At 46.0% G+C, this 25470-nt stretch overlaps 2 long non-coding RNA genes and 1 pseudogene across 3 annotated transcripts in view; 2 read left to right on the forward strand and 1 right to left on the reverse strand.

Annotated features, from left to right (window-relative positions):
• Positions 1 to 25470, forward strand: part of LOC146756705 (uncharacterized) — a 378411-nt gene that overhangs the window by 314959 nt on the left and 37982 nt on the right. The gene's annotated exons all lie outside the window — the stretch shown is intronic.
• LOC146756723 (uncharacterized) lies at positions 5999 to 9260 on the forward strand (annotated as a pseudogene). The gene is made up of 4 exons (XR_014937359.1): positions 5999 to 6035; positions 6225 to 6351; positions 7061 to 7195; positions 7277 to 9260. The product of XR_014937359.1 is annotated as an uncharacterized LOC146756723 (transcript).
• Positions 19531 to 20212, reverse strand: LOC146756724 (uncharacterized). The gene is made up of 2 exons (XR_014937265.1): positions 19983 to 20212; positions 19531 to 19907 (listed from the first exon to the last, which is right to left on the reverse strand). It is a non-coding gene; the product is annotated as an uncharacterized LOC146756724 (long non-coding RNA).

Consider the following 25470-nt stretch of genomic DNA (forward strand, 5'->3'; position numbering starts at 1 on the left):
CTTTACAAAAGCAAGACAGCAATGCTCAGAGTTTACAGCTACTCCTGAATGTTGACAGTTTGCCTGGACTTTCAAGGTCACACTCTCAGTGAGCAGCTATGAAAAGATATCACTCCCCTAACAAAGCTCTCTGAGAGCAAAGAGAGATTTGTTCCAAAAGCTAAAAAGCAGCAGCTTATGCCCGCCATCTCCACCAAAATCTGTCACAGGTTACCTAGATTTATGTTTGGTAATGACAGGGTGCAGCTGCCCCGTAGGGCCCCCAGCCCAAAAAAGAGAGCTCCAGCCTGGGAGCAAGATTATAAATATGTCCTCTGCGTGTGACTTATCTCTGGCCATGAAGTCCTCTGGGATATGTAGTTTTCTTCTGAGAGATGAGTATTCGGAATGTTGTTATTCCATGGAACTGGAGTATGAAGCTTCTAATGATCCAAACTGCACGTAATGTTATGATGTGGAATATTGACAGCAACATTACAAAACCATGACACAATATTTTGGCCACTTTGTGTTAAAGCCAGAGTTACAGTTTTTAATCAGTCAATATAATCGCACTCTTAGCTCCAGTTTTACTCAATTTCTTCCCAGAGTAACCTGGCAGGTACAAGAATTTCTGTATTCCTACTTGTTTTCTTAGCTTATATTTAATTAATCCAAAAAAGGAAACCTTTCCTGTTGGGCAATAGCTTCTGAGAAGCATCAATATCCACCAGAAAATGAACCTCTTTATCCTGCTTCCCTAGATGCAATTTCCCATTGCAGTTTGCACACTGCTTTCCTTCCAGTGGGGAGGAGCCCTCCCTGGGATCTTCAAGACCCCATCCCCCCAACTCTCCCTGAGGGGATCTCTGGATCCTACAGCCCTATTCTGGCACCACAACAGTAACAGCTGTTCTTATTCCCAGTTCCTTTTCTATATGTACGTCAATCAGTTTTGTTTTGGTTAGTTTTCATATCATTCACCACTCTTCCGTCCTGACATTCCTTTTATACCTTGCCAGTCCTTCTTTCTTCTGCCTGTGTCTGTCCCAAACTTTCTTATTTTCCAAACTCTCATCATTACATAAGCTACTAACATCCTATTTCACTTTCGCCTCCTTCTCTCCAGAGGTGTCCAGTGCTAACACTGGGATTTCAGGTTTCCTAGATCTCTGCACATGATGGCTATTCTCACTTCCATTGCCCCATCCTCTCCACCTCCCCCTTCGCTGTTTACAGCAGCAGTCTCTTTCCCTGGCTCTCTCTCACTCCAGAAGTTCCTGCTGGGGGAGGGAACAATGAAGGGGGATTGCTCTCACAGAATCACAGAATTGTAGGGGTTGGAAGGGACCTCTAGAGATCATCGAGTCCAAACCCCCTGTCAAAGCAAGTTCCCTACACCATGTTGCACAGGTAGGCGCCCAGTTGGGTCTTGAATATCTACAGAATCTCTCATACCAGCGCAGATAAACTCACTTTCTCCTTAACCCATTTTCCTTTGAACACTATTCCACTATTTGTACCCTCAGTTACAGTTCCACATACCCTCAATTATACTTTTGTATAGGTATATCACGACTTATATATATATATATATATACATTGTGTTAGTTTATACAATTATTCGGTTAATTATTTTAACTTCTCCTCTTTCGATCGTTTATTACTCAGGTCTTGTTTGTCCAGCACCGAAAATCAGTAGTTCTATTTCAGATGGCTGGACAGAAATGAGCTGCAGTCTTTGTACTTATGGATTTTACCTAATTTTTAATAACTACAAATTGCTTCACTTAGATGCTGAGAGCTTGAAACGAAATACTCGTATCTTGTTCTAAATGCAGAAACAACAATTGATTCCCACAAAATGTATGGCAGTCAGTTGGTGTCTGTGGCAATTTGGAATGTATTGCACTGGGTACGTAGGGTCACCCCCAATACATTAGACCTTATCTTTTTACAGCGGGGAGGTTGGGTAGGGGGCTGTGTGCTGCACTTTGAGAGGAGTGCTGGGTATAAGCTGACCATACTGGGGTTGTAAGTGAAATAGTCAACAAAATACAAGAGGGACTAGAAAAAGGGAGAAAGGAGAGAGATGCAACAAAGCTGGTATGAATCAATGTTTGACTGTTCTCCCTGGCTGACTACCTTGCTGTCCACTTTAGCGGGACCTCTTATTTTATTAATCCTGAGACTAACTCTTGGACCATTTCTGTTCAATACACTTATTGCTATTGTTAAGGGTCGGTTAGAAACAGCCTATTTAATGTTAGTAAGAAAAGAATATGAACAAATCAGTAGCAAGGAAGATGATGAATCTACCCTCCAAAGGACTAAAGAAGCAGTAAAACGATTTAATGAACAAAATCAGGATTAAATAGAAAAAGGGAGATTGTGATAGGTAAGGGTAAGTTTGTTAGTCAAATGAAACTCAGTGGTGCTTTCTCAGGAGTCCTGGAATGTAAACAGTGTTGTAAAATGTAGATCGTGTTGTAAAGCAGGGAAACTAAGAAGCAGCAAGCACTGCAAACTACACATTGCCAGGGCACATAAGCTGCTAGAAAATAACCAAAGATATAGGAAAAGACTGCTGACTTTCACCCCCACAACACTCTACGACCGCAGCAATAATCTGCACAGCCACAAGAATGACTGGAATATATAAAAGAGATAACAACTGTACAAATGCAGAACCTTTGTTCAAATTGCTACCCTGGCGGAGTACAGACTCCCCTCAGCACCCAGCTCTGTTTTGCTCACTTTACCACCTTCCTTAATTGAATAAAGCTATCCCTTTATTTAAATCACAAGACTTTGCCTGGTTTTGACACGGGAATCTATAGCAGACAACCATACGGACCAAAAACCCACACAGAACTCCATAGTATTGCTTCACAGAAGACTTATTAGGACCCTTATACAAGGATCTGGGGATAGTCGTATTCTTATCGCAGCTTTTGGGTAAAGCTGCTACCCACAGCTCGGTTCCATTGCAAGAGTTCTGTTCAACATACAATGTCCTCTGGTGCTGTACCGGAGATTGCCTCTTGCTGGGACATACTCGTGGGGGAGAGGAGTGAAAGGAACGCCAGGACAGCAAGGGAGGGATGTCTGACCACAAGGGTGTGCGAATGTCCCCACCGAAGGAAGCAAAGAGAGCCGGCAGAAAGCGATGCTTCATTAGCGTAACAAAACACAGCCCCCATTCCTCCCTCCCTCAAACCGTTCTCCCCTACACCCCTCCCATCGCCCTCCCCCGAGGGCAGATGTGCCATGAGAACGAGCTCCGGGCGTGCTCGCTGTGGGAATTCCTGCCTTCCTGAGCCTGTGCGGAAGAGGCGAGAGCCTGGCTGGAAGCCATCCGGGCAGCACCGCGGTGGCAGGAGGTGCACCAAGGCCGTCCTGCGGCCAGCTCTGGGCTCAGGGCACTCGGCGTCCTCTGCTCTACGCGACTCCGAGGAGCCCGGCTACCTGCACCAGAGCTGGGAGCAGCCTGCTCCGCACCCAAGGTAGGTGCCCTTCGTGGCTCGTGCAGAGGAGCGCACGCTTCCTGCCCCCTGCCAGCAGCACCGGGAGAGGAGCGGGGAGCGGCCCCGGACGGGGCGGAACCCGCACTGCCGTACCCCAGGCGGGACCCTGGTCCCGGCTCCAGCTCCCACTCAGCGCAGCAGGTTTGCTGGCCCAGACGGGCTGCAACCAGGGCGGCAGTTCATGCAGCCCGGGCTGGGCTCCGAGGGGCACGGGAACGGGCTGGGAGCTGGGACAGTGAGGAAGGGAGCAGAGGAGGTCAGCGTGCTCTGCTGCCCGGTTGGATCTCTGTAACACAGAGCAACTGGGACTGCAGTTCTTCCTCTGGGCTACAGGAGACACGAGACGGCCTCGCTCTGCAGCTGTGCACGAGTGGATTGATGGAAGCTTTAAACTCCCCGGTGCCTCCTTTGGAGTGTCTTAATGTGAAGCACCCAAGAGGGAATTTCCACTCCCCCTGCTTCTCCTCCCCAGCAGTTCCCAGCTTCCCTTCGGGAACCCTGCGGGCAACACGTGCCTCTGGCGACCCTTGAAATGGCGTTACCTTTTGTTTGCTGAGCGCTTGCCTGATGGCTCAGCTGGGGTTGTGCAAAGCCCTGGCAAGGCTTTTGTTGAGTCTGTCCCGGCAGCTGCAGATGCCTTGAGCACACAGCTGCGGGCCCTGAGCACGTTCAGCATCTGCAGCAGCTCCGGCACTGGGCTCTGGAACAGACGATGAGAAGCTGGCAGCCTGTGGGCTGACTGGAGCACGCGTTGAGAACACGGCCGAGCAGCAGCAGGTCAGTAAAGCACAGCCCCGGCTGCCTTCTGCAAAGGGCACGCGCTGCTGAGAGCGTCCCCTGGCAGTGAGCGCAGTCTGCGTGCTGAGCTGAAGAGAGAGGGAGGAATGTATTCATTGATGTAATGCAGGTATCATGGAGTGCTCTAACAAGGGCTCAACAAGGCTGTTGTAACCACGTGGTTGTTTATTGCCTTAATTGTTCTGTTTTGAGCTGCTACTATTTGATAAGTTGCCTTCCTGGTTGAGTTAAAATTCCCAGCACAGCATTGTCTGGTGGTGGTTGTGACCGTCACAGGCTGGTTTGACTGCAGTGCTGTCAGATACTCTCTCTTTTCAGGAGTTTTTTAGATGTTTTGTTGATTTGTTTCTGCGTTTAAGTAAGCCATCCTGTTTATTTGAGAAGTGTGTAAAATCCAGTTGACTCCTCGCCATTTTGCACTTCCTTACACAAGGAATGTGAGCCCTCATCACTTTTAGGTAACATCAGCAGCAGGTGGTTTTGAGAACTACATCATTTTCCTTCACAAAGTACTTTTCCCAACCCTTTTATGAGGGCTTGGTTGATTTCAGCAAGCCCAAGGCTACTTCCACTCCTGAGAGGATGTACAGACATCTGCCAGAGGATTTAATCTATTTGCCACCAGTTGTTCCCCTCACGGATCTGTAGAGGCAGTGCTCTAGCAGGCTGCTCTGCTGGCAGCTGCCATCTGCGCTGAGGCTCGCTGTGTTTGTGTGTTGGGGACTGCATTCACAGTGTTCTTCCATGAACCAGGTGCTTTTCTGCACCTCCTGCTGGATGGTTGGATGGCCATACCATTTTCTAACAGTATTTTTGCAGCACTTTCCTGGGTAGCCATCCCATTTAGACGTGCTTGCAGTCAGTCAAAAGATCCCCCAGTCAGCACAGACTGACCTTGTTGTATGTCCTCAACTTTCTTCTCCACTCAGACCTCCAATAAAACTCCCCTTCTGAGGTGACTGGATACACTTGGTTATTTACTGCATAGAGGGTAGGGTTACACGCACAGCTACAGGAGGCCATCCCATTGAGTCACGAGGCTCAGAGTACTTCCCCTTTCTTTCTCATGTCTTCAGACCACAGAGGTAAGGAGCTAGGATGTGGCTGGATCCTCTCCAAGTCCCAAACTTGCTCAAGGCTTTGTGTGGAAGGAATCAAATGGTCCCTCTAAGGCAGAGCCTTATAGAGCACATGAAAGCTCCAAAGTAACCACGGCTGTCTTAGAGAAGATCTGTACTGAGGAGGAGTCTTGATGTCAAGCTGCAAGGGATCTCTGTGCAGGTGTGAGCTGCAGAGAGCCCTGCTTGAAGGCAGGTCCTGTAGTGCAGCCTGCTGCTGTGCAGCAGAGCTGGAGGGGCACTTGTGCTGCTCCCTGTTTTGGGGTAAGATGGCTGCCTCCATGCCTTGCTTTGTCTTAAGTCCCCAGCTCAGTCTCAGCTGTTGAACTAAGTGTCAGCTACCAGTTGCATCAGCCTCCCAGTATGAAACAGCTTTGTGGCAGTTTATCTCTTTGAGCTAGGCTGTTTCCTGTGCTGCAGCACATTGTCTTCCTCTGTAAGCCGAGGCTGTGCCCTGCAGAAGGGCTGATCTGGGACTGGGACTGCTGCATTCTCTCACAGCTCCCCTGCCATTTCTCTTCTCCCTGCAGGCTCCAGTTCAACTTCTGCCTTCCAGCCGTGATCATCCCTGCCTGCAGGAGAGCAGGAAATGGCCGCAGCACATCCAGCTGAGGTAGGGGTTGGGGAAGCAGGCAGGAGAGGCCAAATGGCCAGGGATGTGAATGCAGGGGAAGAGGGAGATGCCCTCACGCAGCATGTGTATGCTGGGGACAGAGAAGCGGCTGGGATGGGAGGTTCTGTCCCGTGTGAGCTGTTTGCCTGGGCCTTGGCTGTTCCCAGCAAGGATCCTGTTTGCTTGCAGGAGCCCGTGAGCTTTGAGGAGGTGGCCGTGTATTTCAGCAGGGAGGAGTGGGCGCTGCTGGACCCTGCGCAGCGAGCGCTCTACCGGGACGTGATGCTGGAGACGTACCAGTGCGTGGCCTCGCTGGGTGAGAGCTTGTCTGCCTTTCCTCCTTGTTAGGGCACCTTTGGCTGTGCAGAATGAGCCTCTGCAAGCTGGGCCTTGAATAATTGTCATGCAGCTACATATTGACTCACACAGCAGTGCCAGCAAGAAAGGAGATACTGAGAAGCATGAGTTTCAGAAGGGAATAGTATGCACGGCACTGTGATCAAAGTTGCAGAGTCATTGCTGGCAAGCAGGCATCAGCCAGGAGGGAGAAAACCAGCCCTTGTGTTGTGTGTTGCATGGTGCCACCAGCTCCAGCTCACAGATGACTCCCTGAATACTGCTATGAAATTGAGGATTTTCCATGCAATTGCCGTCAACATTTTGATGCCTTGACCACTGGTAGATTGTAAGAAAATAAGTAATCTGTTTTAAAGTTAATTTGAAAGAAAAAATATCCCTTCACAATGTTCTGAGATTCTTTGCTCCAAGGGAAGCTGTAGGCACAGTGTCATTTAGACCTAAATGTTGTTTTCTCCATGGGGAGGGACACAGTGGTGCTGATGACCTGTTGAACATATAAAAAAAATATCCCTTCATAATGTTCAGATGTCAAATCATTCTTTGCTCCAACATTCAGGCCCAAGGGGTGGTTTGTCCATGGGGAGGGAGACAGAGTGGAGCTGTTGAACAGGCAGTGTGCCAGCATGATGGAAATGCTCTCTTGTTCCCTGTTTCTCTCCCTGAAGCTCCATTTCCAGCCCCCAAGCCCGTGGTGATCTCCCTGCTTGAAAGTGGGGAAGACCCCTGGATCCCAGATGTGCGTAGCCCTGAGGCCATGCCAGGAGACCTCATCCCAGGTGAGATGGTGGAGGGAAGGGGAATGTTGGGGCTCTAAGAGCCTTCTCTGCCTTTGTTTTATTTTGGGCACCGTGTGCTATTGCTGCATTTTCTCTGTCATCCAGCACCTGATGGGATCAAAAATGCAAAGGAGGTTCTGCAGAGAAGTTGTGTAGCAGATAGACAGTGGGGTCACATCTCTGTGGAAGAAATCAGAAGGGATGCCCATGAAGGCCTGCAGCAAGGTCCAGGTGAGCACATCAAGAAGCCCCTGGGAAAGCGTCTGGGAATGACATTGAGGAAGCCAGTGGACTTCACCATAGGTCCAAAGCAGCCTGAGGAAACCAGGAGCAAGGATGCGTGCCAGATGAAAAAGCAGAATCCGTGCACTGAGTGTGAGAAAAGCTTTAAAACAGATTCCAGCATCACTAACCACCAGTGCATGCACTCAGCTAAGAGGCATTACAAGTTGTGTGATTCTGCAGAGAGCATGAAAAGGAGAGTCCACCCCACTGGCCATCAGTGCATGTACACAGGAGAGAGAGCCTCCGAGTGCTCTGATTGTGGAAAGAATTTCACGGACACTGGGAGCCTCACTTCCCAGCAGTGTATCCACAGAAGAGAGAGAATGTACAAGTGCCCTGAGTGTGGGAAGAGCTTTAAATGTAGTTCTAAACTCAAAAGACACCAACGTGTCCGCACAGGAGAGCGACCATATATATGCCTTGAGTGTGGGAAGAGCTTCAAAAACAGTTCCAGCCTCATCTACCACTATCGCGTCCACACAGGAGAGAGACCATTTAAGTGTACTGAGTGTGGGAAGAGCTTTAGAAGCAGCTATGAATTGAAGATGCACCTGCGCATCCACACAGGAGAGAAACCACATAAGTGTTCTATGTGTGGGAAGAGCTTCAAAAGCAGTTCCAAGTTCTCCCAACACCATCGCATCCACACAGGAGAGAGACCATTTAAGTGCACTGAGTGTGGTAAGAGCTTCAGGAGCAGCTCTGAATTGAAGCTCCACCTGCGCACCCACACAAGGAGTGAGACTATATAAGTGCTTTGAGTGTGGGAAGAGCTTCAAAATCAGTTCTGTTTTGAAGTGCCATCAACGCATCCACACAGGACTGAAACCCTTTCAGTGTCCTGAGTGCAGGAAAAGCTTCAAAAGCAGTTCTGTATTGAAATTGCACCAGAATGTCCACTCAGGAGACAAACCATTTAAATGCCCTGAGTGTGGGAAAGGCTTCAAATGGAGTTCCAGCTTCTCTTCCCATCAGCGCGTCCACATGGGAGAGAGACCCTTTATATGTCCTAAGTGTGGGAAGAGTTTCAAAGGGAGTTATGATTTGAAACGCCACCAGCGCATCCACACAGGAGTGAAACTGTCTAAGTGCACTGAGTGTGGGAAGAGCTTCGCCAGCAGTTCTTTTTTGAAGTGCCACCAGCGCATCCATACGGGAGAGAAACCCTATACGTGCCCTGAGTGTGGGAAGAGCTTCAAAAGCAATTCTGAACTGAAGTGCCACCAGCGCATCCATACAGGAGTAAAACCCTTTCAGTGCACTGAGTGTGGGAAGGCCTTCATAAGCAGTTCTAAATTGAAACTGCACCAGAATGTCCACTCGGGAGACAAACCCTTTAAATGTATTGAGTGTGGGAAAAGCTTCAAATGGAGTTCCAGCTTCTCTTCCCATCAGTTTATCCACATGGGAGAGAGACCATTTAAATGTACTGAGTGTGGGAATAGCTTCAAAAGGAGTTCTGATTTGAAGCGCCACCAGCACATCCACACAAAAGAAATACCCTGAAAGTGTCCTGAGTGTGGTAAGAGCTTCAAAGGGAGTTCTGAACTGATGCTGCATCAGAGCATCCACACAGGAGTGTGTCATTATGTTATCTAGATCAATCTATGTCCGTGACTGGGGTTAGCAGGCCTATGGGCTCCCCGCCCCCCATTAATGGGAAGGAAAAAGGGGTAGGGAGACGGGAGCTGGGCTCAGGGAAACAAACAGAGCAGCAGCAACAATCTAAGGTGGAGACTTACCTTACTAACTATGATGTTGGGATGTAAGATTACACAATATAATACAGTCTTATTGAAACTGAGGTCCTCTGGGATGTGTAGTTCTTCTCTCTGCTCCACATGATGTTCTGATGTGGAATAGCAATAGCAAAAAAATTACCAAACCATGACATTCCACCCCTTAATCTACATCATTACATCATGCTTAAAGTACATACATATATACAAATAAAAATTAAAATGCATTACACACACAGGTCTACATACAAATATATACAAAGAATTACTGACTGCACTCCCCCAGCATCAGATTCCCTTGTGGTACACATTGAACATCCCATACTATGTATACATATATGTAGTATTGACCAACCAAGTGGCTTCTGCCCAATGTTTTTCCCAGTGCTTCAGTGTTCCACCGTCCATTGTTTTCAACATAGCTTTCAACAACCCATTGTATCAATAAATTTACCAGAAGCTGGTTATGGCATAGGATATGGTAAACCCACTGTATCTATAAGGAAATGTTTGAAATGTGTCCCATTATCAGACTCAATTCCTCTTGGGGTGCCAGGTTGCCACAGGACTTGCTTCTCTAGACTCAGTATGGTGTTTCAGGTGGTAGTATGGGTACTGTGTATGTGTCAAGCCACCCAGTGGTTGCCTTCACCATGGTAAGCACATAACACCATTGTGAGAGTGTGGCAAGGTGATATAATTAAGCTGCCACTCCTCCCTGTATTTAACTTGCCATCGTCCTTCCTCTCAGAGAGGTTTAAGCCTTTTGTCTTGTTTAATTATGGCACATGTTTCACAGACGTGAATAACTTGCACAATAGCATCCATAGTTAAGTCCACCCCTTGGTCTGCAGCACACTGATGTGTCACATCTCTTCCCTGATGGCCCGAGGTCTCATGGGCCCATCGAGGTAGAAATAATTCACCCTTGTTCTGCCAGTCCAAGTCTATTTGAGCTACCTCGATTTTGGCAGATGGATCAACCTGATGGTTGTTTTGCTGTTCTTCAGTAGCCCGAATTTTGGGCATGTGTGCATCCACATGATGCAACTTTACAACCATATCTTTTGTTTGAGCAGCAATGTATTTCCATAGTTCAGCAGCCCAAATAGGTTTACCCCTCTGCTGCCAGTTATTTTGCTCCCGCTGCTGTAACCACCCCCATGAGGCATTTGCCACCATCCATGAGTCAGTATAAAGATAAAGCATTGGCCACCTCTCCCATTCAGCAACATCAAAGGCCAGCTGAACAGCCTTTACCTCTCCAAACTGACTTCGTTCTCCTTTACCTTCAGGCCTCTGCAACCTGTCATGTGGGGCTCCACACAGCAGGTTTCTGTTTGCTTTGATACCACACAATACGACATGATTCATCAGTGAACAGGGCATATTTCCTTTCATTTTCTAGTAGCTCATTGTATGGTGGGGCCTCTTTAGCATGTGATACCTCTTCTGCAGGTGATGTTCCTAACATTTTACCTTCAGGTCAGTCCATGATCACCTCTAGGATCCCTGGATGGCTGAGGTTCCCCATCCACGCTCTTTGTGTAATCAGTACCATCCAGTTATTCCAGGTGGCATCGGTAGCATGATGGGTGGAGGGAACCTCTCCTTTGAACATTCAGTTCAGCCCTGGCAGTTGAGGTGCCAGAAGGAGGTGCGTTTCAGTATCAACTACTTCAGAAGCAGTCCGAACCCCCTCATACACTGCTAAGATCTCCTTCTCAGTTGGAGTGTAGCACTCTTCAGACCCCTTTTACGCTCAACTCCAAAATCCCAGGGGTCAGCCTCAGGTCTCTCATGAGGCTCTTTGCCACAGACTCCAAGTGGGACCTTTCTCTCCAGCACCAGCAATGTAGAAGATGTTCTTTACATCCTGTCCCGTCCATACTGGCCCAGGGCCACAGCACGTGGTATCTCTTGTTTTATCTGCTCAAAAACCTTCTGCTGCTCAGGGCCCCATATAAAATCATTCTTCTTCTAGGTCACCTGATAAAGGTGGCTTACAATGAGGCTGTAGTTTGGAACGTGCATCCTCCAAAAGCCTACTACACCCAGGAAAGACTAAGTCTCTTTCTTGCTAGTTGGCAGAGAAATGGCAGTGATTTTTTCGATCACATCTGTTGGGATGTGACAACTTTCATCCTGCCACTTTATCCCTAGGAACTGAATCTCCTGGGCAGGCCCTTTTACTTTGCTTCGCTTAATAGCAAAGCCAGCTTGTAGAAGAGTTTGGATTATTTGCTCTCCTGTTGTGAAAACTTCCTCTGCTGTATCGCCCCTCACAATAATGTCATCAATGTACTGCAGGTGTTTAGGAGCACCACCCTGTTCCAATACAGATTGGACCAACTCATGGCAAATGGTTGGGCTGTGTTTCCACCCCTGGGGCAAATGGTGCCAAGTATACTGAATGCCCCTCCAGGTGAAGGCAAACTGGCCTACATTATACAGCCAAAGAATGGAGAAGGCGGCATTAGCAATGCCAGTGGTGGCATACCATTTGGCTGCTTTTGACTCCAGCTCGTACTGGAGTTCTAATATGTCTGGCACAGCAGCACTCAGTGGGGTGTGACCTCATTCAGGCCACGGTAGTCTACCATCAGCCTTCATTCTCCACTGGCTTTACACACTGGCCATATGGGGCTGTTAAAAGGTGGGTGAGTTTTGCTGATGTCTCCCTGATTCTCCAGATGGATAATCAAATCAAGGAATCCCTATTGGTGCGATACTGCCGTCTGTGCACTGTCTTTGTTAGCAATCAGTACCTGCTGCTCTTTTAGTCGTAGCAGCCCCACAACAGACGGGTCCTCTGACAGGCCAGGCAAAACAGACAGCTGCTTAATGTCCATATCTGCAGCAGCTATTCCAAAGGCCCATCGATACCCCTTCGGAACCTTGAAATGCCCCCTTCTGATGTAATCAATACCAAGTATACATGGAGCCCTTGGGCCAGTCACAGTAGGATGTTTTTGCCAGTCTTTACCAGTGAGGCTTATTTTGGCCTCCAGCACAGTCAATTCTTTAGAGCCCCCAGTCACTCCAGAAATATGGATTGATTCTTCATGACTCGAGGGCATTAGAGTGCACTGTGCACCAGTATCCACCAGTGCCTTATATTTCTGTGGTTCTGATGTGCCAGACCATTTAATCCACACAGTCCAATAAACTCTTATTATCCCTCTCCCCGCCAAGACTGAGGGCAGGGCCCCTCTATTGGTTACCTGTGATGACTGGAGCAACTGTACTGGTGGTTGATCTGCTTTGTAGTTCTCTCATCCGTGCTCGTAGTACAGGAGTAGGCTGGTTGTGCCACTTCCTCATGTCTTCTCTGTGGTCCCGTAGGTAGCACCACATGGAAACACGCTGTGCAATCTTACTGTTGTTCCTTGCTCGAGCTGGAAAGCACGTGCGTCTAATAGCTGAAACTTTTGATGATACAGGTGAGGAGTAGGATTGGAATATTTTGATCAGGTCCTTCACTAGACCTGGTGACCCGTATGGAGACTGACCTTCATCCGTCGTTTCTGATACTACTACTCGACCATCACAATTAGTCGATGGAAATAGTTTCTTGTGCATTTCATCTATCAGTCTTCTACTCGTGAGATGGCAGAAACTGCGGTGCGTACTGGGGGGAGCTGCTCTTCATAGTTTTGAAGTGTCATAATCAGTTCAAAAACTCGGGGTCTTCTCTGTTGTTCCCCGTATCTTCCAAATGCTGTTACCAGTGTCTGTGCATATCTTTCTGGTGCTGTACTTGTGAGTTTCTGCCACATGCTAGGCTTGGACCTCACTCTCTCAGGATCACGGTCTTGTGGATCAGTGTTATACAACATTTCCACCATGGTCATTTCCCTCAGGTACTGGATACCTTTTCTGATGGTATCTGTTATGGTTTTGTAGTTTGGTTGGTGTTTGTATTCCACATCAGATAACCGTGCGGATAAATGGGAATTAAGGGGACAAGTTTTTTTTCCTCTGGACTGCCTTAAATGGGCATGTGGGGATCGGCAACGGAGGGCACGTCAGGAAGGGGACGTGTTTTTCTGGCCTGGCTCCCTGTGAGGAGACAGCGCGGTCGGAGCTTCCCGCCTTCCATATCTCATCGGTGAGATTGGGGACTTGGTATTCTCTTTGTTGAAACTCTCTTGTTGTTGTTTAGCTTTATTAGGTTATTAAACTGCCATTTGTTCTCAAATCACTTTTTCCTCCTTCATTTTTTTTTTAGACCTAATCGCAATCTCCCTTCCCCTCCCCTCTCCTGAAATACATGTGGTCGGGCCGCGCTGTGCAGTGCTGCACTGTGCTGCTAGATTAGGGAGGCATTTTTGTTCCTGGTCCCCTGGGTTTGTTCCCACTGTCCCAGAGTGAGGTCTAGAGGGAATTTCGTGACATTTTTTGGTGGAGAATGCAGGCAATTCTCTGGGCAATGTTTTGGGCAGTAATGAATTGGCTTATTTCAGCAGCCCTGTACGTAGGACTGATGGTCCTTATGTTCCTGTGGTCCCGGCTTTGGAGCATCGTGTTGGGGGGGTTAGTTGTAAATGCATTAAGCCAACAGGTGCCAGGGATAGGGATACCTGCCTGGCTCCTTTCCAGCCTAACAAACAACACAGACACTGTGCTCGGACTGGTTCACGAATGCTCTGAATTCCTTAAGTATGACTGGGGTGTCAAATTGGATACTGTGTTGTTAGTCTCTCTAATTGTAATAATTGTAGTAGCTTACTATAAAGTCCAGAGAGACTTGCAAAGAATAGTGAGAGACTTCGGAAAAGGGCAAGGAGCATCGGGACCCCCGGTTTCAGGTAATCTCACCCCTGAACACCAGAGGGAACCTTGGGAAATTAAATGAACATTTGAGTGAGGGATGGTGTAACTCAGGGGAATCTCAGAATGAACGGCTTATGAAGGAGATAGAGAGTCTCAAGAATGAGATCCAAACCCTAAGGGAAAGGCTCCAAGTTAATCCCAGCCAACCACAGGAAGCACCAGCATCAGTGTCAGTTGCCCCATTGGAAGGCCAGAGATGGGAGCGTGTGTCCTCATGTCTGGAATGGATGGATGAAGTTGAGGAGGCCCTCCCCAAAGCCACCGAGGAAGACTAACAGACACGGAGAGGATAGCGATGATGAGGGGGAAGTCACCGTTTCCTCTATTCGTAAACCTATGAAAATTACTGAAATCCAAGGCACGAGAAAGGAGTTTGCCCGACTCCCAGGTGAACGCCTTGTCACTTGGCTGCTCCGGTGTTGGGACAATGGGGCCGCCAGCATGTCCCTAAGTTGCAATGAGGCTCATCAATTAGGAAACATTGCTCGAAACTCATCTATTGATAGAGGGATCAGCAGATGTCTCAATGGAGTTGCCACTCTCTGGGAGAGGATGCTATCAGCTGTAAAGGCAACCTGTCTTCTAAAAAGTGATTTGGAGCCTGTACTGGAAAAATGGAGTACAGCTGAGGAAGGTATCCAGTACCTGAGAGAAATGGCTGTGGCAGAAATTCTGTTCGATCCCATGTTTGTCCCTAAGGACCCAGAGGATGGCCATGACCCACAGAAGGTGAGCAGTACTCCAGAACTATGCAAGAAACTTATACGGTCAGCACCAGAGAAATATTCCAGTATACTATTAACGAACTCTAACAGGTATGAAGAGCTGGATAGAAGACCTCCAATTTTTGAGGTTATTCTTTCACTGCAAAATACCGAAAGCACACTAGTGCCATACTGTGCCACCATCGCAGCCATCTGCCTAATAATGGAGAGACTGGACCAAATAGAGAGAAAACAAGACAACGTGCTGAAGAACTGGTTCGTGGCAAGGAACCACAGTGAACCTGTGGCAGTCTCAGCCATCAGACGCAAGTGCCCGCCTGCCCGAGTGAATGACAGCAGTGAGCCTATGTCATGTGGTGCCATGTCGAACTACCTGCGTGACCATGGAGAGAATATGAGAAAGTGGCATGACAAACCCAATTTTGCACTGTGAGCACGTGCGAGAGAATTACAAAAGAGGTCAGCCACTACTGAGATTGCCTCTACCGCTGCAGACAACCAATAGAGGGGCCCTGCCCTCAGCCAGGGGGTTAGAGGGATAATAGAGTGTATTGGACTGTGTGCATTCGGTGGCCTGGCACATCAGAACCACAGAAATATAAGGAGCTGGTGGATACTGGTGCACAGTACACTCTGATACCCTCAGGTTACAAAGGGACAGAACTGATACATATACATGGTGACTGGGGGTTCGCAGGAACTATCTGTGTTGGAGGCCGAGATAAGCCTCACCGGTAGAGACTGGCAGAAACATCGTATAGTGACTGGCCAGGGGGCTCCCTGCATACTTGGGATAGATTACCTAAAAAGTGGACATTTCAAGGACCCCAAAGGATACTGATGGGCTTTTGGAATAGCTGCTATAGAAACAGAAAACATAAAGCAGCTGTCTGATTTGCCTGGCCTATGAGGGGACCTGTCTGCTGTGGGGTTACTACAGGTGGAAGAACAACGGGTACCAATTGCCACGAGAACGGTACACAGACGACAGTACCGTACTAATAGGGATTCCTTGCTCCCCATCCATAAGCTAATTCAACAACTAGAAAGTCAGGGAGTAATTAGTAAAATCCATTCACCTTTCAATAGCCCCATATGGCCAGTGCGCAAAGCCAGTGGAGATTGGAGGCTGACAGTGGACTATCGTGGCCTTAATGAGGTCACACCCCCATTGAGCGCTGCTGTGCCAGACATGTTGGAACTCCAGTATGAACTGGAATTGAAAGAGGCAAAATGGTATGCCACCATTGATATTGCTAATGCATTCTTCTCTGTCCCTTTGGCCACAGAGTATAGGCCACAGTTTGCCTTTACTTGGAGGGGTGTTCAGGTCACTTGGAACCATTTGCCCCAGGGGTGGAAACACAGCCCGACCATTTGCAATGGGCTGATCCAAGCCACGTTGGAACAGGGCGGTGCTCCAGAGCACCTGCAGTACATTGATGTTATCGTTGTGTGGGGTAATACAGCAATGGAAGTTTTTAAAAAAGGAGAACGGGTAATCCAAATCCTCCTGTCTGCTGGTTTCGCTATTAAGCGAGACAAAGTGAAAGGCTCTGCCCAAGAAATCCAGTTTCTAGGGGTGAAATGGCAAGATGGGAGTCATCACTTCCCAACAGACGTGATCAACAAAATTACTGCTATGTCTGCACCCACTGACAAAAAAGAGACACAGTCTTTCCTGGGTGTAGTGGGCTTCTGGAGGGTGCACATCCCGAATTATAGCCTCATTGTGAGCCCCCTCTATTAGGTGACCCGAAAGAATCTCAGAATCACAGAATCAGAGAATTGTAGGGGTTGGAAGGGACCTCTAGAGATCATCGAGTCCAACCCCCCTGCCAAAGCAGGCTCCCTACACCACGTCACACAGGTAGGCGTCCAGGCAGGTCTTAAATATCTCCAGAGAAGGAGACTCCACCACCTCCCTGGGCAGCCTGTTCCAGTGCTCCGTCACCCTCACCGTAAAGAAGTTCTTGCGCACATTCGTGCGGAACTTCCTATGTTGTACTTTCATCCCATTACCCCTAGTCCTATCCCCACGCACTACTGAAAAGAGACCAGACTCACCACTATGGCTCCCACACCTCAGGTATTTATAAACCTGGATCAAGTCCCCCCTCAGCCTTCTTTTTGCAAGGCTAAACAGACCCAGATCACTTAGTCTGTCCTCATAGGGGAGATGCTCCAGGCCCTTCACCATCTTAGTGGCCCTCCGCTGGACTCTTTCCAAGAGATCCCTGTCTTTTTTGTACTGGGGAGCCCAGAACTGGACACAGTATTCCAGATGAGGCCTCACCAGGGCAGAGTAGAGGGGGAGGATCACCTCCTTCGACCTGCTGGACATGCTCTTTTTAATACACCCCAGTATGCCATTGGTTTTTTGGGCTACAAGGGCACACTGCTGGCTCATGGTCAATCTGTCGTCCACCAGGACGCCCAGGTCCCCCTCTGCAGAGCTCCTCTCCAGCAGGTCTTCCCCCAGCCTGTACTGGTGCATGCAACTATTTCTACCCAGGTGCAAGACTCTACACTTGCTTTTGTTAAACCTCATCCGGTTTCTTAACTGCCCAGCTCTCCAGCCTGTCCAGGTCTCACTGAATGGCAGCACGGCCTTCAGGCATGTCAGCCAATCCTCCCAACTTCGTGTCATCAGCAAACTTGCTGATGGTGTTCACTATCCCCTCATCAAGGTCGTTGATGAAGATGTTGAACAAGACCTGACCCAGTACAGACCCTTGGGGGACGCCGCAGGTTACAGGCCTCCAGCCGGACACCGCACCGCCAATGACAACCCTCTGCACTCTGCCAGTCAGCCAATTCTCAACCCACTTCACTGTCCACTCATCTATCCCATACTTCCTCAGCTTTGTTATAAAAATGTCATGGGGGACAGTATCAAAAGCCTTACTGAAATCAAGGTAGACTACATCTACCGCCCTTCCCCTGTCCACCCAGCTAGTGACATCTTCATAAAAGGCGACCAGGTTGGTCGAGCACGACCTCCCCTTGGTGAACCCATGCTGAGTACTCCTGATAGCCTCCATATCACCCAGTTGTCTGGAGATGGCATCTAGAACAAGCTGTTCCATCACCTTCCCTGGGACAGAGGTGAGGCTGACTTGCCTGTAATTACCCGGGTCTTCCTTCTTGCCCTTTTTGAAGACTGGAGTCTTTTTGCTTTTATAAACAAAGCTCTTCTTGTGGGTTGCTGAGCACTCTGAGGTTCTTTGAAGTCAATTGACTACAAACCTCCTGAGTGGCCCTCTGTATCTCATAGGACTGGCACTGCCAGATTTTCTCTTGTATCCTAGGCATAGCCAAAGGCCATGTAAAAGGTGACTGCTTTTTTCATCATGGCTTTATTAAAGCTAACAAATATTGGCACTAATGGATTTCTGTCACTGAATACCAGTGTAGTCTCCTCTGTTTACTGAAGGCTGTGCAAAAGCTCTTGGACAGACCTAAAGCTGAATACTGAACAGCAAAAGATCAGCTATGAGCACAGGTGTAAGAGGTGGTGGAAATCCATATTGTCATTTGGAGCTGCTAGGCATCCACAATGATGCAGGTGGGAATGGCAGCTGGTGAGTAATAAATGCAAAGAAGGACCCAATCAGCGTCTAACAAATACACTGCAGGAAGATAAAGGAAATCCGTTGAGGGTTTGTATCCTTATAGTGCATGAGGAACTACTTGGAAACAGGTTGGGAAAGCAGAGGGGCCAGGAGGTGACCATAGTGGCCTGACGAATGAAAGCAGCCTCAAATAGATTCATCAGACCACCTGCTGTTGGAGCCAGACTCATGCTGAGCCTGCAGTTGCACAAACCCAATGACTTGCAGCATCCAGGCTGTAGGTGCAGGAGAAATACCATGTACCATTGCCTGCTGGTGGGATGTGCATCTGGCTGCTTCCTTGCAGCTTCAGCTCTGCTCTGCAGCTCCCTGTGTCCATGAGGAACGCATGTCTTTGCTCAGGAGTGCTGTTTGTATGAAGAAGAGCAACTTATGAACTCCTTCTCTTATGTGAGTATAACCTTTCTCCCCTGCAGTCGGAGGGGATTTGCACCAAGAGCCAGTGGAGAGCAGACTTCCTTGTGCACAGCATAGCCAGGACAAAAGAAATTGTGCTACAGACTGTCAGTTCAGACTGTGCGTTTAGGAAAAGTCACTAATTTTGTGTCTTTCCCTCTGGAGTTTAATACAGGGAAAACCCAGTATTAAAGAATAAATTTATTGTATTAAAGAATAAATATTAAAGAAGCTGCTCTTCCTGCTGGAGTTGCTGGCTTTCCCCATCCGACAAAGTGATCCCTGTGGTCACTGCAGAGGGAGGCAGAAAAGAATGGATGGCACCACAAGCTCATTATAAAAACGTGGGGAACCAGAGTTAATGAATCTTGGATGAGCCCCTGATCAGCCTGGCCCTGGGTGTGGCAATGGAGGGAGCTGGTCCAGGAGGATCTGATTAAAATCTCATAGCAATGACAGTCCCTAGAATGCAGGAGGCTGTGATGTGTCTATCTGTGCTTGCATCTGGTAGGGGCCACTGATGTAGAGCTGGGATCTCTCTGGATTAGATCAGTAGGATTTCTACCAGGACAGATATTATAGGGATTTACATGTTCCCTGACCTGGCAGCTTGCCCTAGTGAAACACTGATTATGCAACAGCAATCTAACTTAAGCTCTAGCCAAAAAAATCCTCTGTGCTGAGAGATGGTGAGAGTACTCTCTCTGCAATGGCAAGGATTTGAAATTGTGCAGTGCATTAAGTTTGCAGATAATGAAACAATCAGGCTGTTTGTTGTTGGTGCATGAAAAACAAAACTGGAAAAACTACAATTAGTGCCTGCCCTGAGATTCTCCTAGTTGTATGGCCAGATTAATGGATGAAAGTGTTTCCTTTGTGTGTATGGGAGATTAGTTCTGCTTGTCTCTCATTTCATGGCCAGTGGAGCTAAGGATAGCTCAAGGTGTCTGATATATAGCAGAATCAGAACTGAACCCCGGTGTCCTGCTGCCACATCCAGGAGCTGTGAACCCTCCTTTGCTGTCCAGCAGACCCCCAGTGCTGGGCATCCCTGAGAGCTGGCTGCGAGGGATGGAGGAGTTGCAGGATTCCTGCGTTTCTTGCTACCAGCTGCCTCTTCCTGAAGGAGAAACAAGTAAACAGTGAGTACAAGCAGCTGAGCGTGGAAAGGGATAGAAGATGGTATGGGACTTACCACTTTGTCAGTGTGAAAAGGGCTGTTCCCAAGGCAGTATATGTCCCAGAGGCTGGAATGGACTACAGATGGCTGAGATGCTGCATGCAATTGTTTTTCAATCTTTGCTGTGATAACGCTAAAGGCAGGGCAGCTTGATGAATAGACTGCTGAGCTGGCACCTGTGAGCTTTCAGTGGAGTCTGCCTTCATCAGGACATTTTTTCCCCCTCTTTTGCCCATCTCTGAAGAGGAAATAGTGTCATCTGCACAGTGAAACACCCTGAGACCTACAGCACTAAGAACCTGCTACCAGTACCACCAGGGAGAAAATGTTTGCCAAGCAGCCATCAAGTGCTTTTTCAAAGTTCTGCCACACCACATCCATCTTTCTTCCAGCTGCAGAGACCTCCCACCTTCTCACTCCATGAAGGGGATGGAAGATCCAGCCCCAGGCAAGTGGATGGGGTTAACCTGTGGATTCTTCTAGTGCCAGGTTTTAATCAAAGAGCTGGAGTTATGCCAGAGCCAGTCAGCTGTGGTGGTGGGTGTGTGAGAGTCTAGCACATCTTGATTATTAGGGGCATTAAGAAAGCCATTCAGAATTTAGCGATCTCAAACAGCACTAAGTAGGGTGTTAGAAGATGAGCTAATGTTCCCTTTAATACCCATCTTGGTTCTCCTTTTCTTAATTTCTTTTTATTTTCTTCTTCTTTTTTTTTTTTTTCTTTTTCTTTTTCTTTTTTTTTTTTTTTTCTCAGACTTTACAAACCTGTATGAACAATAAAACTAGGTATTGTTTTAATAAGGGACTGCCTCTAAGACACGAGTTGCATTCTTAAAATGCTTTAAATGGCTATGGAGGGAGATGAAGGCCAAGCAGGAAGGACAGAGAATACAAATGTCCCAGGGATTGGACATGTGCTTGTGGGTCAGCATTGCCTGGAGCACCTCAGTGTCCATTTCCTCTGTCTTCAACCTACACAAACTGGTGCAGCTGGTCAGCTGGGAGTCAGGGCACAGTGCCTGACCTCGCAGTATCAAATACAACTTGGAATCTTAAGGGGGAAATAGTTGGAAAGGAATTCAAGAGGTCACTTAGGCTCTCTCTGTACTGACAACCTGAATAGTTAAATTATTCCTGGTTTTCAAAGTAATGTATATCCTTCCTTGGCACTCACTGTTAATCAGTGCTTGGTTACAAAAGACTGCAAGTCTTGTTCTGGAGCCAGCTTCCAATTTTTGCAGTGATTCTGTGATGTTCCCATCCTGAGAGCCTAGAAATGAGTTTACATTTATGGTTGTATTTGTTTGCACTGGGTTTTCTTCATTCTGTGTTTTGCTGAACATTTCCCCTAAGTGAAGATAAATATCCTAATTTTTATGTGCTGTAACAGTCTCTTTAAAAGTCTTTTGAAAGGGAAAGCCCTTTCCTGATGTGTTTCCCCTCCCTCCAGTCTTGTAACAGAAGCCACAAGCATTTCCAAACAAAGCTCTTAACAATTCTCTTTCTATCTTTTCATCTCTATTTCATTTATATATTATATAAAAATAAAGAGGTAATAGAGCATTACCTTAACATAGTGTTTCATCAAGTGAGTTGACACTATCTACAAGTAGTGCAATTCTCAGCAATAAGCCAGATTCAGTAGTCCAAAAATGAAATGTGCAATTAAACTGTACGCTGAGTTACACTGCATTTCTTGCTATTACTGTCTTGAAAAAATAAAGATCTGCCTGTTTTTTCCAACTTTTCTCAAGGCAATGAAGATAACATAACTAAAATGGATACACCACCTCAGACACCTTCCGTTTCATTTCCTTGCATAACGCATCACACTCCAGGGAAACTTGGCCTTCTTGTATCTTGCTGCACTGTACATCCTGTTAAGTATAAATTGAATTGTTTGTAATTCATTTCCCTATATAAAAATTTAATTATAATGTTCATTTTGTTGGGAAAATTGTAAAACAATTTTATTCGGTATATTTACAGAATGAAGCTAATAAATAAATATTATTTGAAACTGTAACTGTATTCAAGCATCCTTTTCTATTTTCCTTCTTTCTGATAAGCTAAACTGAATCAAGAATAAATCAAGTGGTTCAGTTTAATTTTTCATGTCTTTTTTTTTTCACTTATTTATTTAAGACAAAGCAATATAACCTTGTGAACTGTTACAAAAGATACCATACAAAGTAACTAATAAGTAACTCTTCTGAAACTTCGTATCAATTCTCTAAACTGGCTGAAACTACAGGGCAAGGTCTGGTCATGGGAAGATCTCCCCTACTTCCTTCTCCTTCCTCCCTCTTACAATGAAGGCCAAAACAAACAAACAAACAAACAACAACAGAAAAAAAACAAAAAAAAACCACCAACAAAACCAAAACAGAATACCAGCACAGAGAGAAAGTTATAATCTATACTACTAGGCTATGAAGAATTTTGTCAGGAAAGCACAGTAACATAGCCAGAAGCTATTCTGGTTTTCATGCTTTCTGACAATATGCAGAACAATTTTCATAGCATACAGCAAAATCCAAAAACTAACTTCTTCAGAGCAATTCCAGCATGCTAAGATAAACCACCTGCCTAGATGGTTAAGAATATGGTCCACTACAAGTTGTGGGTTACAAATTCAAGTGGTTTATACGACCTTGCATGTTTACATCTACTTAGCCTCATGATGCAACAGTTAACTTCAACACCAGAAAAGGAAGAAAAAATCCTCCTGTTTTGCACTCAAATTATGAGCTCCTACATTTGATATTAATTGTGATGGTTCAGATGAGGCATATTTACAGAGCAGCTTGGAATACGTGTCCTGTCAACTCCCAACTTCACCAGTAGTATACACAGACAGAAGACTGGTAGAGGAGATTTCAACTGCAAATATTAGGTACTCAATTCTGTTTCTCCTTATCTTCAAGATCGCAGGCTGCAGGCACAAAAGACTAAATATACAGGTACACTATCCTATCCAAGCTAAGAAAGAAGTACACTATCTGCTGTAAGTATGCAGCTCCAAGCAAATATGCATAAGGACCTTCTGGAATCAAAGATACCCTAATTATGGTCTCAGGCAAGGGCAGATGCATAAAGCAAACGTTAAAAGACATCATCTTTCACACTACAGAAACGAGTCATATTTCTGCAGTCAGATTAGCTGCAACTAATACACAGTCCAATTATCAGTGGCTTATTGGTTCTACCATCATTTACCCTCTACACTGTAGCTCTCTGTACAAAAGAGAGCATGGATTGGGGGCTTGACCTGGAAACAGTGAGATGATATTTAAGGTGGGGATAGTGTTTTCTTCTCTTTCTGAAGGGAAACACCATTTCACTAGGAATCAGAAGTATCACTTCGTGGCTATTTAAATAAGTGGGCTGTCATCATATAAGAATTAATTTTTATTAATTATATAATTAACTCATAACAACCTTTCCACCTTATTAAAATCAAATTTACAAGATTGAGGGGGGGAAAAAAAGTAACCGTCATCATATTTAAGGACCATAAAACTTTCAGAATAGCAGATCTGGAATGTTCCATTTCAGGCCACTGTAAAAGTGAAAAGTGAGCATCCTAAACATTAATTTCATTGCTTCTTGCTACCACATTTCAGTTGGACATCCACATAATCACAGAAGACATCCCGGAAATCTGGGACAATAAAATCTGAACTGGTCTGAAATAGCTATACAGCGTCAGAACTCAGCAGAAGATGATGACACATTTCAGTATTCCAAAAACAGTATGAAAATTAGGGACAGCAACAACTAGATGTAACAGAGCTATCATGGAAATACCCATCTTCCTTATTCAATTAAGTCTGGCATAAGAAACAAGACCTCAAAGATCATCAAGTCCAACTGTAAACCTATATCTTAAGGAACAAGAAGCAGAAGTATACACGCAACCAATGATATTATTGATTTTACTGAACACAGTAGAGTAAGAAAAACTGAAATTAGTAAGAGCACTTAGTCACAACAAAATAATTTATCCTCAGCAGAAGTCAACATTTCAACTTACAAATAAAGAAAAGCTAGTTATTTATAAGCAGAGACTGCTCAATTTGAAGCACGTACTCTGGGCATTACCATCCTTTCTCTTGAACGTGCACCCTGCAAGATCTGAGATTTCTGAAGACATTTCTTGGAGAAGCTAAGAACTCTGGGGAAACTGCATCTGTGTGGAAAGCTCAGAAGTTAACCGGGTCTTGAAAATAATTTAAGCATGCTTTGTTCAAGCCAGATAGTGAATTTTTCATTAAGTTAACACTTGTCAAGAGGTCACAGCAGCCTCTGGTTTTCCCCTCATCATACTTGATAGCTATAAGCTTTGTCCTTTATCTCTGCTGAAAGCTAAGGATGCTGATGCCTCTGTTTGCTTTAAGGGCCTCAGACAACCATCAATTAGGAATTCAAAACATCTGTGACTGTTCCAATCTATGTAATCATAAACTTCTCGGTTCCTAATGAGGAAAATGTGCTTTGACTTCTTAAATCACTCCAGATCATCTGATTATTTTCCTAATGGAACTACAAAAATTGAAGTGTGCTTGAAGATAAAGGTATTGCAAATCTGGGAGCTAACATTTTCTACAATGAATTTTATTTTCCTTAGTGAATATTTTGATTGTTCCACCCAGACTTTCAGCTGCTGTTGCTGCTCCGCTCAAGTAACTGATTCTATTCCAGTCTTGACCAGAGACAATCCATGTACACAAGCCTAGGAACATACAAAGAAAATGTGTCACTCTCAGAACTGCAACTTCAAAACTTACCTTTTTCAGTCGCTTACAAGGACACTTGAGTTTAACCTTCTGGCTGCAGTTCAGAGGACAATCACCTGAATGGCAAATCTCTTCACACCGGTGACCACAAGGCAACTACAAGCAAAACAAGAAATACCCCACCAATGAATAACTGAAATTGCATGCAGTCTATGAACTAGTTTTATTTCAGACACAGCAGCTAAACAGAAAACTCATTCAGCTCATCAGGTTTGTCTTCCTACCTGCAAAACTGGAAAGAAAAAGGTCAACTTATTTCACTAGTTACTCAGAGTTTTTTGGTTCACATAGAATTATTTATCTTTTACTGGGAACGCTTGATCAAAAAACAATTTTTTCTTTCAAATGTTACAGGAACAGTCATCTCCACAATGATTCATATATCGACTGCCCTAACTACCTGTATGATGGAGGAATAAAAGTAGATGAAGTAAGAAGGAACTGAAAACTGAAATGAAGTGTGATGTGACCCAGCCTGACCCACAAATTGCTAACAAGAGGGTAGAATTAGAAGCAAAAATACCACAAAACTAGGTTTTATGTGCAAGAACCTTGCAAACTATGCAGGAGTCAAATACAGGCCACCAATATTCTTACACCTGAATTAATTTCACTAAATCCTAAATTTCTGCATTTGGTAAATTATCCTGTTTTTGACATCTGACAAATAGCATTTCCTTTTTTTAAACTATCAGTGAAAATTT

Source organism: Coturnix japonica, chromosome 26, assembly GCF_054131305.1.
Source record: "Coturnix japonica strain WE chromosome 26, WE-NBRP24, whole genome shotgun sequence".
Classification (NCBI taxonomy): Eukaryota; Metazoa; Chordata; class Aves; order Galliformes; family Phasianidae; genus Coturnix; species Coturnix japonica.